Source organism: Microtus pennsylvanicus, chromosome 11 (assembly GCF_037038515.1).
Source record: "Microtus pennsylvanicus isolate mMicPen1 chromosome 11, mMicPen1.hap1, whole genome shotgun sequence".
Lineage (NCBI taxonomy): Eukaryota > Metazoa > Chordata > Mammalia > Rodentia > Cricetidae > Microtus > Microtus pennsylvanicus.
Window position 1 is genome coordinate 18,014,646 of NC_134589.1, and position 12,710 is coordinate 18,027,355.

At 52.2% G+C, this 12,710-nt stretch overlaps 1 protein-coding gene across 1 annotated transcript in view; it reads right to left on the bottom strand.

Annotated features, from left to right (window-relative positions):
• Positions 1-12,710, bottom strand: part of Wnt3 (Wnt family member 3) — a 43,216-nt gene that overhangs the window by 10,548 nt on the left and 19,958 nt on the right. The gene's annotated exons all lie outside the window — the stretch shown is intronic.

Here is a 12,710-nt window from a genome sequence, read left to right on the forward strand (position 1 = left end):
AAGTACTGCCGGTGTCTCTGCTTTTTCCTTCCCCCTTCCCAAGAAAGGGGCAGCAGAAATGATGTCATGGGTCTCAGAACTTCACGGTCAATAGTGGCCAGCCCCATGTAAGGAGCAGTGTCCTAGAAGAAGGTAACCTAGGCTGGCCAAGGTCAAGTCCTGGGTGCAGGAGCCTTGGGAAGAGGGCCTGGGGTAGGCCTCTGGGGTGGGCTAGAAGAAAGCACACAAAAGCTACCTTGGCTAGGCACGGGTGAACCAAACAGTGGCCATTTATGGATTCTGGTTGTTCAGCACCTTGTACGACATGGGCCTGATCAGTTTTTGATCATCTCTGTCCCCTGATGAAGAATTAGGGTTTCCAGACCGCTTGCCCCAGGCTGATCAGCGTATGCTACAAGCTGCCTCCCCAGCACCCTTCCCCCACGTTAGACACTCTTGCTCAATCCAGAGACTCCAGGGCAACGTGGCACACAGCACCACTGCTTCAGGCCCCTCTGGCCTCAGCTACCAGGGGAGGAAGTCCAGGTTTTCCCATTTGTCCACTGGGAAGAGAGACTGGGGAGGCAGAACTCGGGGGTTTGAATTAGTGACCTTCAGGAGCCATGTCCAGCCAAGCCTGCCTAGCAAGTGATCCCCCACTGAGCTCTCCCCAACCCAAGTTCTGAATCCTTTTGAAAAAGAAAAGTCGGGGACATGGTGGTGCATTCCTGCAATCCAGGCATTTAGAGAAAGCAAGAGGATCAGGAATTGCAAACTAACCTGGGCTACAGGACCTGGGCTACATGGAGACAGAACAGGAGTGAGAAAGAAAGACTGGGATAGCCACTGAAGCATTAATGGCACACCGATGGCTAACTACCAGCTCCCTCCACTCCGTGCCCTTTCACCCTGCACACAGTAGGGACTTTACTAGCTGCACAGATCACAGCCCACACATGGGACCACTGTTAGAAACTACACCGCCTGGCTCCAGAGCTCTGGGGCAAGTCACTTACCTCTGCCTTATAGACAATGTCCGCTTGGGTCCCCAAGGAGCTGGGGTGACTTCAGGCCTGGCCTGTCTACAGCTTAGTGGGCTGGTGTCTAAGTGGGGGACAATGGTGAGCCGAGACTGATGGCACATAGCACACGAAGCCCTGGAGGGAGCTCAGCAAACCGTCATCTGCTCTACCCCGTGTAAAGGAGAAAACTCCCAACATGTATTATAGGTCTGACTCGGACTGGGCACAGTTCTAAATGTTTATATCTTTACCCTATTTAATTCTCATAGGTCTGTGACGTAGAAACTGTCATCATCACTAACATCTCATTTCACCGACAAGGAAACGAAGGCAAAGAAAGTAAGTAACCTGCCTGAATCTGCAGGGCTTAAAGTGCTGGAGTTGACCCTTCCTCCTGACATATGTTCTCTCCCCTCCCTCCCTCCCTCCCTCCCTCCCTCCCTCCCTCCCTCCCTCCGTCCCTCCCTCCCTCCCTCCGTCCCTCCCTCCCTCCCTCCGTCCCTCCCTCCCTCCTACCTTTTCCGTACCCTTTCCTAGCACACAGCCCTAGTCTCACCTCTCCAGCACTACAGTTACTGGAAAAGAAAACCTCCCAGGGTTCAATGCAGACAGCTTGTCACCTGAGTCATGCTCCCTCCCCCCTCCAAATCTGGACCCTTACCCTGGCTCACACCCAGCTCTGTCTTCCTCAAGCTGCCAATCCAAGCAATTTCCTTAACTTCACATCCCAGTTTCCTCGCCTGTGAGACAGACCTCACAGGGGTAAAGGAGCACCGCTAAATGCCAGGCACATCGGAATCCCCCAAGGAATAGTGGCCACCTCAGGTTCCCCGCCATCAGTCCTCTGTCCCTGCCATGTCACCAGCCTCATTTCTTTCTCTCATCCTTGTTTCCCTGACTTGGTACAACACTCCAGAATTTCCATCATACATGAGAAGAGAGGAGGCCTCAGGACAGAGCTGAGACCCTTCACCAACAGCCCTGTCAGGACCGGCAGAGCAAATCCCTCTGACTGACAGGCCAAGTTGAGCAAAGCCGTGTGTGACTTGGATGGATGTTCAAGCTAACCAGAGAGTATTTCCAGGATGCTCTGGTCAAAGGTCTCAGTGGATCTGGACATCCTGTAATAATTAGCCAGAGCCTCTAGGGATGCAGCTCAGATCTATGGATGGCTTTGGGCTCTTCTTGAGGCTGTGGCCTTGGCATTGAATTCTGTAGGACAGCTGCCCTCCCAGACATGCCCTGCCGGTCCTGAGCTGTGCCCACGCAGCACGGCTGACATTCCATCGTGGCAGACGTATCAGCGTAACCCACTTCTTGTCCCCATTAAAGAAGAGCTTTGTCCCCCTGGGAGAGTCGACATGAGAGCCTCCTCTTCTCGCTCTCTCCCCAGTGTGAGTGGCTTTGATTAGATTTGCCTTAGGGGCAGCTGAAACGGCAGAGCCCTCCACCTGAGTGTCTCTCTGCAGCCCATACCCAAGGCAAACCCATCCTGAATCACTTGTAAAGACTTCCATGAGCTCCCAAGCAGAAATAACCTTTCCCAGCCTGAGTTTTGCCTGCACCCCATTCTGTCCTCCTCACCACAGAAGGCTGGCTAATTTGTGTGTAGCATGTCACAAAAGGGGCGTGTCTTCTATTGTCTCCCACACACACACATACACCAGCACACTTGGGCTTCTAGGCAAGAAATAGAGGATGCCCCAAAGAGCCTGCCTGCTGCCCCCACTCGGCAGGCTCCAGGCAGCCGGAGGTTGCACCCACACACAGGACAAGACTCCTCAGTTCCGCTGAGGAACTTCCTACAGTGAGGATCTGAGACGATGGCCAGGCTCCCAAAAGAGGTTGGGGCATGGCTGGTACCAGCAGCTGGTGAGGGGGAGGACAGAGGGCTTGCCAGGCCTGCCCTGCTGGGTAGGGGCTATTTATACCAGCTCCTGTCCCTTTCTTGCCTTGCTCTGCCCAAGGCCCTATTGCCTTCAGCCCCAGGGGCAGCTCATCCTTCATCCTAACCACCCACCATCCAGCTGGGCCCAGGCAGATCCAAGTAGCCAGGTGAATGGGCCCTAGGTGTCATCAAGACACAGGCTGATCATAGGGACCAGGGTGCTGACCCCAAAGGGAGAAAGACCACTCTCCAATTAGGCCAGACTGAGAACCTTGCCCCCGGGTTCTTTATCACCTATTCGGACACCCGTGGATAGAAGCTGTGGGTGGGTGTGCATGGTGACAAGATGGGACACAAAGATTTCCTTGCTGGAGTGGGAGACCGGACCTTGCCCATGGTAGGCAAGGGCTCTACTGCTGAGTCACAGAGCTAGATAGTAGTGTTCTGAGACAAGACCATAGCCTGTAGCCCATTCGGGTCTTGACCCGCAATCTTCCTGTCTCAGACCCCTAAGTACTAGGATTGTAGGTGTGCACCCCACATCCAGCTCAGAGCAACAATTTTAATGGGTTAATTTATATTCTTTATTTACATACATAATTAATTTGACGGCAAATGGGGTAAAGATCTGGAGCGAGCAGTTCCCAAAGAAAGCACAAGCGGCCTGTTAATACTTTTCATAGTGAAATATAGAATGCTTTGTTTTGTTTTCGTTTTAGAGACAGGACCTCATGTATCCCAGGCTGGCCTTCAACTCCCTAGGTAGCCAAGGATGGTTTTCAATTTCTGAACCTCCTGCCTCTACCTGAGTGCAAGGATTGTGGACATGAGCCACCACACCCAGTTAATACAGTGCTGGGGACCAGACTCTGAAGGCCAACTAAGCTACATGCCTAGCCCTAGTCAGAGAATTCAGGGCAGCCTAGCAGCTGCAATGACTTACAAAGTGGCCTTAAATACCTGCAAACTCTGCATCCCCCAGCATGACTGAGCCCCTACTGGGGCCAGGCTGCCTCTGGTCAACACCAGCTCATCCTATCAGGTAGCCTCCCCTGTACCTAAGCCGGCTTGTTTTGTTTGCTTTTAAGTTTAGAGCCTCCCAATACAGGATCTAAGAGCTTACAGAGGTGTTGGGGGTCACCCAGGTTCAGGCTGTCTTAACCACTAACTATTTTTGTTTGAAAATGGCCACAAGCACAACCTCCCTCCTCTCCCTATATTTAAAACATATTTAAAGCCGGGCGGTGGTGGCACACGCCTTTAATCCCAGCACTCGGGAGGCAGAGGCAGGCGGATCTCTGTGAGTTCGAGACCAGCCTGGTCTACAAGAGCTAGTTCCAGAACAGGTTCCAAAGCCACAGAGAAACCCTGTCTCGAAAAACCAAAAAAAAAAAAAAAATATTTAAAAAGAGGGATTTGCTCGTGTGTGTGTGTGTGTGTGTGTGTGTACAGAATTTCCATAGGATCCAGCAGTCCCAGCCTAGGTTCATATTCCACAGTAATGATTGTTTAGGATGATGAGATTGTTTAGGATGGCGATAGTCACATGACTTTGGAAATGTACTTAACGTATTGATTTATACAATTAATGATCCCTAAAATGACCAGGACTGTGTCTACCTGGATTCCTCAACTTTTTAAGAAACCTTTGGAGAGCCACTGGTATGCTCCAGTTTTATGGGGATACCAAAGCTCAGATAGGTTTTGTTGTTTTTCTGGGTCACTCAGTTGACTGGAAAGATCAGGAGCCATGGCCACTGCTCTCTATTGCCAACAGGCTCTTTTCCCTGCACCCTTGGCTCTTCCTGTGAGCCCCAGGATATGATAAAGCACATTATCAGAAGCTTCTCTAGAGCTCTGAGGAGTGGACAGAATGTATTTGGGCCCACAGCATAAGGACAAGGCTCTCTGGCTCCTCCATTGATCTCGGGATGAGTTCTGAGGTCAAGCCACCCCCATCTCGCTTTTCTTGGGATCATGGAGATCAGTAGCCATCCTTCCAGCCTCGAAGAGGGGTCACCATGAGATTCTGATTCACAAGCCTAGGACCTCATGAAGTAAACACCCAGGGATTGGGAGGGAGAGGAGGGCCCCTCTCCCCCAAGGTCTTTCTCCTGCACAGACCACGGGGTTTCCATAAGTCCCATAAAGGCGCAGAGCCAGATGCACTGTCTGCTGGCTTCTCGACAATACTCAACAGGGACCCAACCTGCTTCTGGTCCAGCAGAACCCCACCTTGTCTGGGTAATACGGAAACTTCCAGAAACCCAAAGAAAATTTTGAGAAATGAGCAGAAAGAACCAAGGTATGGCCTTCCCACTTAGACAAGATAGAGCTGGTGGGAATTACAAAGGAGGGGACAAAGTTCCCTCCTGTGCCTGAGGGCTGGGAAGGAGCTGAGCCCCGTGGGCCAGGGTTCTCTCAGCTCTTGGATCCTCTGCTGGCCCTGGAAGGACACATTTGTCCTGGTGCCTCAGCAAGAAAGGTTGACAAAGTGAGAGAAAGGACAAAATTCAAGATGCAACTGCTCCCATAGAATCCTTCCTAGAATCCGTGCTGATCTCAGACACACATGGGCCCTGTGCAAGCTGAGCATGCAACTCCACCCTTCCCGGCAGCACAGTGCATGGCCAAGGAGGGACTGTCTGAATGATGCCATGCCTGGAGCTCACCCAGGAAACCTAGATGCTGCCCTTCACAGAAGTGAGGGGCCCCTGGACTTCTCTCCATCCCTTGCTGCTTGGTTCACCTCACAGAACCAGAAGAGCATCTGCCTTTCTGGATCCAGCAGGAACAGAGACAACTCAGTTCACACAGGGGGGCTGAGAGGAAAAGGGAGGAGCCCAGCCTAGGCTGGGTTTCCAGTTTGCCTGAGTCTGGGTCGTCAGACTGGGCCCAGGGAGGAGAAGCAAATGGAGGGCCTGCTTCCAGCAGCTGGGCTCAAGTCCTTCCCTGGTAAACACATTCACTCAGCACCTCTTACTGAATGATGACTGTGAACCTGGCGGAGCTCCAGGTGCGAGGAACACAGAGATGAATGAAGCCCCACGGAGGAGCACCCAGGCCAGGAGGCATCTATCAACAGACCAACAAGCCCTCTTCAAGCTCCTACCAGCTCAGGGCACTATGAAAGCCACACATGGGCAAGAGGTGGTCTTTGGACCCTTGTCATTTACAACCCCCCCCCCCCGTCATCTTTGCCCTAGAACAGGGTGAGATCTCTGAGTCTTCCAGAATGGGACCAGGAGGCCCCCACTGCTGTGATCAGGAACAGCTATGCACCTGGTAACTAGATCCGGGTTCTCTTAAGCACCTGGAGCAGAGAGTGGCCTCCGAGCAGCTGGCATACCTGAGTGACCATTTTATCTTTCACTTGAAGTCTTAGGCTTTTTCAGAGGAACAGATGAGGGGAAAGAGGCTGGCAAGGGGCCCCACCTGCCAAGTTTTATGCCACCCTAGGTAGGCTGGCAGAGCTTGAAGCATCCTAAGCTGGACTTTGGTCTGTTGACCTATCTGTCACATGTGCAGTGGGACAAGGGCAGCACGCGAGATCAAAAGCTGGCGGAGCAGCTGGGAGGCTGGTGTGACAGTTGGCACACATTGCCAACGCCAGAGGCCTCAATGCCACTAGGCTCAGGTGCGCCGGAGAGGTTAGCCAGGGCTGTGGCAGGGGATGGACTTGCTGGCTATCTCAAGACAAGGGCTTCAGGGACAAGGAGAAGGTTATGAATGAGGACAAAAAGTACCTGGGGGAGTTGGGCCAGCCGGAAGCCTCATGTTGGGGCTGCTGATACCATATGGTAACCCAAGCAAGGAGGCGCAACACTGGCCAGGCCAAATCTCACATGGATAGGCCCAAAACCTATGGGACCATCGGTTATGTCCTTGGCTTCTGGCTCATGGTCCTTAGAGAGGCACATAGCCTGCACGTGTGGGCAGCCATCACATGGTTCCTTCCTCTACTGTCCCTTATCTAGATGAGAGCTCTGCTTCCCCAAGCCTTTACACCTCAGCCAGGTGGAGCCAACCTCCTCCTGTGGAGACTCCCTTCTGGACTTACACTCACCCTGATCTTCTCCACCCAGTGAGAGCTGCCTGGGGACCAGCATCTCCGTCTGTTTCTCAGGCTGGCTCAGCTGAACTCTGGGTCTTTGGGCTTTGCTAGTCTTTCCCATGTCACCAAGACCACCATGAGCATGGCAGGAGACAAAAGGCAGAGCCTCTTGGAGAATATGAAGGAAGGGGTTCCAGGCTGGCAGCCCACATGAGGGGGTGAAACCCACAGGCGTGAAGAAAGAAAACTAACGTCAAAGTCATTCCTTTTGGAAAGAAGTAGCTGAGAAGGGCGGGGTGGCCTTCATCTTCTTTCCCTCTCCCTGAGGTTCCCATGGAACTCAGCAACAAAACTTACTGGCTCTGCTGGTGAAGCGACTGCCTACATTCTGGGAGTAACTCCAACTCATCTTCTCTCCCTACTTCTAGAAGCTCCTTTTGGGGCCAAGCGGAGCCCTTCAAGGAAGCAGTGCACTTGCTGGGGATCCCAAAGAATCTTGATGCTGGGCAGCCATGGAAGGAAGAAAACAATGTGGGAAGAAGGGTGCAGCCAAGGGGTCACTCTTGAACCCCTATCGGAGGGAAGGGGTAGTAATTCTTCCTCCATCCAAGGACCCTTTTGCCCAAGACAGCCCAGCCTGATTGGAATGTAGCAAAGTCTTCTCTGCCACAGCGGGCCTGGCCTGCAGGCCCTGATCTGATAAGGTGTGACAAGGCCGCCTGAAAAATGTTGAAACCTGTGAAATGTTGAAACCTGTTTTTTGAGGTGTTGTGAGCCAGCCCCCCTTCCCCCATTTCACAGGTAGGTGGAGTAGATCACAGCAGAGAAGGGGGAGGGCACAGAAGGACTGTCCCTCCTGGCTAAATTGGGGGGTTGGAGGAGTACGGGGCAGGCTGGTGGGCCCTGAAGAGGAGGGAAGAGGGTTGGTAGGTGAGTGAAGAGAAGGAGGGATCCAGAGAACTGGAGGAGAAAAGGTGGAAGACAAGAAAGAAAGGGAGACAAGGGTTCTGGCAGCCAGCGCTTGCTCTGCAGCCTGGCCCGGCTCACCTTCTCTAGACTTACCAGGGGAAAGACTCAACCCAGGACATCCAAGGATGGAAGGGCCAGGCCCCCAAGAAGGTCTCTCTGAGAAGTGCCAGCTGTCTCAGGGACATGGCTTCCAGAAGCTTAGGTCAAGAACGAGTCATTTCCTACCAAGCAGTTCCCAAGTGAATCCCACGAGCTTCCTTTTCCCACCCGCACTGAGCAGGTCAAGTCCTTGCCTTTGGAAACCATGGTCTGGCCTCTAGCCTCAGACACCGCAGTTAGGCCCTGTTTCACAGAAAAGACAACCATGGATCAAAGGCTTGCTTGGGTCACATCATCCCTGCCTGGCAGTTGTAACGACTCTCCTAGTTCCCTCCAGATGCATTTAGTCTTTCTAGGGGGGAGATGTTGAGCGTCCCTGAAACCCTGGCAAGGGCAGGGGTCTCTGGGTGTACAAGGCTGATAGACAATAAAGTCTTGTAGGATAAAAGTTTCTGCCTTCAAAGTGTCCCTTGATGGCCTCTGGCTGGTTGGAGAAGAGTATGTGGAACATAAGAAACTCTAGACATCCATTGGAAGCCTCTGTAAATGGTCATCACATAGCCAGCTAGTACATTAAAGTATCAAGTCATGAAATATCAAAGCTCGGTGGGACTGTTAACTTCATTTTCTTGAGGGAAACTGAGGTCCTCCCAAAATGATGAGACTCATCCAATGTTCTTCACTGGTTCAAAGTGGTGAGGGGGGACGGTCTAGGCCTTCCGACCTCCAGCCAGAGCTCCATTGCCCTGATACCACACAGAATTTCCTGCAAGCCTCACAGAACATAGTGGGACTCCACTAGCTTATTTCCTACTTTGTATGTATAAAATGGGGTCTCTACCCTATGCAGAAGAGGTATCCTGGTATCCTGCAGCTGACCAAATGTGAAGAGTTCCTGAGTAGGAATTCTAAAAAAAACAGGAGTATCTCGTGGAGAGAGGCTGGGAGCAGTAACAAAGAGAGAGCCTGTATGCTAAGCCTGAGAGCCCAGGTTGATTGCTGCCTCTTTCTCTCTGGGCTCTGCTGTCTGTTTCTCTACCCATCGACCTGCCAATCAGAACTATGAACATTCCCTAAGCCCGGTTTGCTTCATTGGCATCTTGGGCCCTTTTACCACTTTCTCCTTGCTGACCCTCTAAGTGAGAGTTACAGATGGCAGGGACAGTCCCCCACTAGCAGATGGGTGCCTGACAGGGTCTGGTTAATTGCTCTAAGAAACAAAGGCGTCCAGTTCTTGGGTCTAAACTGTTCTGGGTTCTCATGTAGCTTTCCCTTCAAGCCAAGTTTTGGTAAAAGAGAAAACAGCCTGCCTAGTCATTCATTTCCCTTTGAGCTCCTATTCACTCCTCAAGATCTGAGATTAAAATCCCTCTTGCTGTCTCCAGTTTAGATTGTTCCTTCTGGTCATTTCTTCAACTTCTCAGGAAAGACATGGCCTTGAACAACCTCCACTGAGCCTTCTACCGAGTCTGTTTCTCCACTAAACAGTGGTGCTCTTCAGAGGACAAATTGTTTCAGTCTCTGGAAACCACGGAGTGGAGAGTTTGACTTTGCAGCAGGCACAGGAGCCCTGGAAGGGCCTCCTCGGACTAGACCCAGTGGCTCCCATTGACTTCCCCAGGCACCCCCCCGCACCCTAAGATCACTCAGGTTACCTGCTGGTTCTCTGGGCTCTTTCCGTAGCTGCTGCACAGCATGGGAAATCCTTATCTGAGTCTTTGAACACAGAAAGCTGAGCCCACTCAAGATCATCTCTCTGGGGGCTCCACGAGGGCCACAAGCCTACTGTGTATCTCTATTTCTGAGGCAGTTACCTTGGGCCAGCCCTGTGCTAGACACTGTCTATGAGTATAGTTACAATCTTAGAGGAACTACCCACTCCCAGAGCAACCTAGAGCTACTGACTGGGACCTAGGTTCCTCCCTGCCCATTTCAAATGCAGACATCAGCTACTGCTGGAACCGAGCCTTGGGAGCTCACCTTTCTCCACACCTCCATACCAGGCCCTTTGGAGGACCAAGGATGATCACTGCCCAGGGTCAGGAAGGCAGGTGAGATACTGAAGCAGCCGGCTCACCAGGGGCAAATCTGCAAACCCCAGACACATGGACTCCAACACTAACCCGCTGGACCAGCCCATTTAGGAAGGAGACTAGGAAAGCCCATTAAACACCTCCAGAGAAGCTGGACAGCAGGACGGCCGGAGATGGCGCAATGCCGGGTACACAACCGCCTCTATGAAATTCACCAGAAAAGACATTTGACCTAAGAGTTCAGTTGTCAGGGAAATGAGACCCAGGAACAAGCTATATATGGCGCTACAGAGGCAAGCAGACAGCTGAGAATAGGTCAGGTGATGAGGGACTACAGGCCATGCCTCTCTGATGAGCCAGTGCCATTTTGAAAAGTGTGCTGGGCACAAGAAGAAATACTTTTAGGTTGAAATGAAGGCAAGAGACAACAAATGGCTTGAGTCTGGGTTGAAAACCCTCAGGGTAAAGGCAGCAGGGAACACCATCAGAAGCCCAAATCACTGGGAATCCTTAGCTTTGTTAAGCAGCGTGAAATCTTGAGGTCGGGGCCAATCTCACATATCCGAATCTTAGAGTTGGTGATGAGATTGTTTTTTGCAATTGTTCAGCAAAAACAACCATGCATGTGTGAAACATTAAAAATGGCTGCGCTAGGAAGCAAGTAGATGCTTGCTCCTTGTATTATTTTTTCATTGTGTAGCCCTGGCTGGCCTGGGACTCGCTATGACCCTCCCGGCTCGCATACCCTAATTGAGCTACATCATCTGCTCCCTTCCGACTTTTCTGGTTCACCTTCCCCCATGCGTCGTGGTGTTGAGCGCCAGGCCCTTGTAGCATGCTCTGCCAGCCCTAAACCTCTAAGCAAGCTCCACATCCCTCATTAACAATTTTCATAATAAAACTTTGAAGAACAACAGAAACTCCCAACTCATTCGTGGAGACTTCTAGATGGAATCTGCGCAGGGCTGGAACCACGATGGCCCAGTTGTTGGGGGCACCACCAAGTCGGGGGTCCTGAAATCGACACTGACATTGGCACTGGCGGCACCGACACCGGCGCAGGCACCAGCGGGCAGCGGCAGCAGGTGCGCAGGCTGCAGCCAGGGGCGGGTGGGGATGGGGGCGGGAGCCTCGCCACACCCGGCGCTCAGGGCTACGTTCCCGCTCCGTGCCTTTCAAGGTGGGTATTTCCACTGCATTCCCAGGAGGTCTTCCTTGCGCCTCGTCCCCCACAGCGCCAAGGATCCGCAGGTGAAGGCAGCCTGGTCGGCACCTGGACTTTCCCCGCCCTGCTTCTGGAGGCTGCGCGCAAGTTCAAAGCGCTGCCTGCTCCTCCCTCCCGGACCCATTCCCGGGAGCGAGCCTCAACACCTTCCTTTGCACCCCCTGTCCCACACCTACACCATCACATTTACCAATCCGGGCTCCTGCCTCCAATTGCTCCACGGAACCTGGCCTTTCCTCTCTGGGTTTGTGAGTCCCCTCTCACGCTCCAAACTGCTGACCGACCCAAGCAGGACCCCATTAGGTATTCCAGCACTCAGAGGAGGGCCACTGGGTCTCAATGGTGGCTATATGTGAAATTCACAGTAATGATGTCTGCTAAACCTCGTATCCATAGTATGCGAGGGGTCTGGATGCCCAGTGGGTCCTCCCTGCATTTCAAGGAGACTGGGGTCACTCACGAGGCTCCCCTGCTGGGCACTATCTGCCCTGCCCCGCCCCATGCCACACATCCTTTCCTGGTACCCAGAGTGGGCCTGCCTTTCTTTGCCAACCCCTGGTGTTGTCCTCATCCTAGCGCTCCAGGTTTCTCAAGCCTCCATCTTGACAGCCGCAGCAGCCAAACTGTTTTTTTTGATCAGCAGCGCCGAGTGAAAAGTGTTTGGACATGTCCCTCATCTACATAGACCAGGTATAAATCACAGGCACCTCTGAGCTTGAAGTTTAAGAGCCTTGCTCCTAACCCCGTGCGAGTTAACATCTATTGGAAAAGGAAGGTCCCAATGAAAAACACTTTGAAAATGAACCTTGTCTAGGGCACTGTTAGGGACCCAACCCCTGCCCACACCACATTCCTCCTTGTATCTGTCTGTCTTCCTGCTATTTTCCCTGGTTTCTCCACCCAGATTTCTGAGCCTTGCAGTGGGGGGTTTACATGCCAATGAGTACAGAAACTCAGACGTGCTGGGGGTCCACAAACAGTCCTGGGGATCAGGTCTCAAGACTTGCCTCCTCCAGGGATCCACATGTCTGAGTTCTTTCACACAGCCCAGGAGGGAAGGGATGCCTCTGCAGCCTGAGTCCGCCCGGGTCACCCATTTCCTCTCAGTGTGGCCAGCCTTGTCACTCCAGAAGGCGGCAACCATTCCTGCCTCCACAGTCTCGTGTTTTATCGTGTTTCTTCTGGAGGACAGGCTTTGTGCACAAAAGACTGCGCTCGCTCTCTCTCTCTCTCTCTCTCTCTCTCTCTCTCTCTCTCTCTCTCTCATACACACATACATATTTAAATCAAGTAACTCTAATTACACATTTCTTATTAGTACTAGGGATTAAACCCAAAGCTTCACACTGCTAGGCAAGTCCTTAATTGCTGAGCTATGCATATTGTATTATATTATAATATATAACATATATGCATAAAATATATTATAACCTTTTATAAT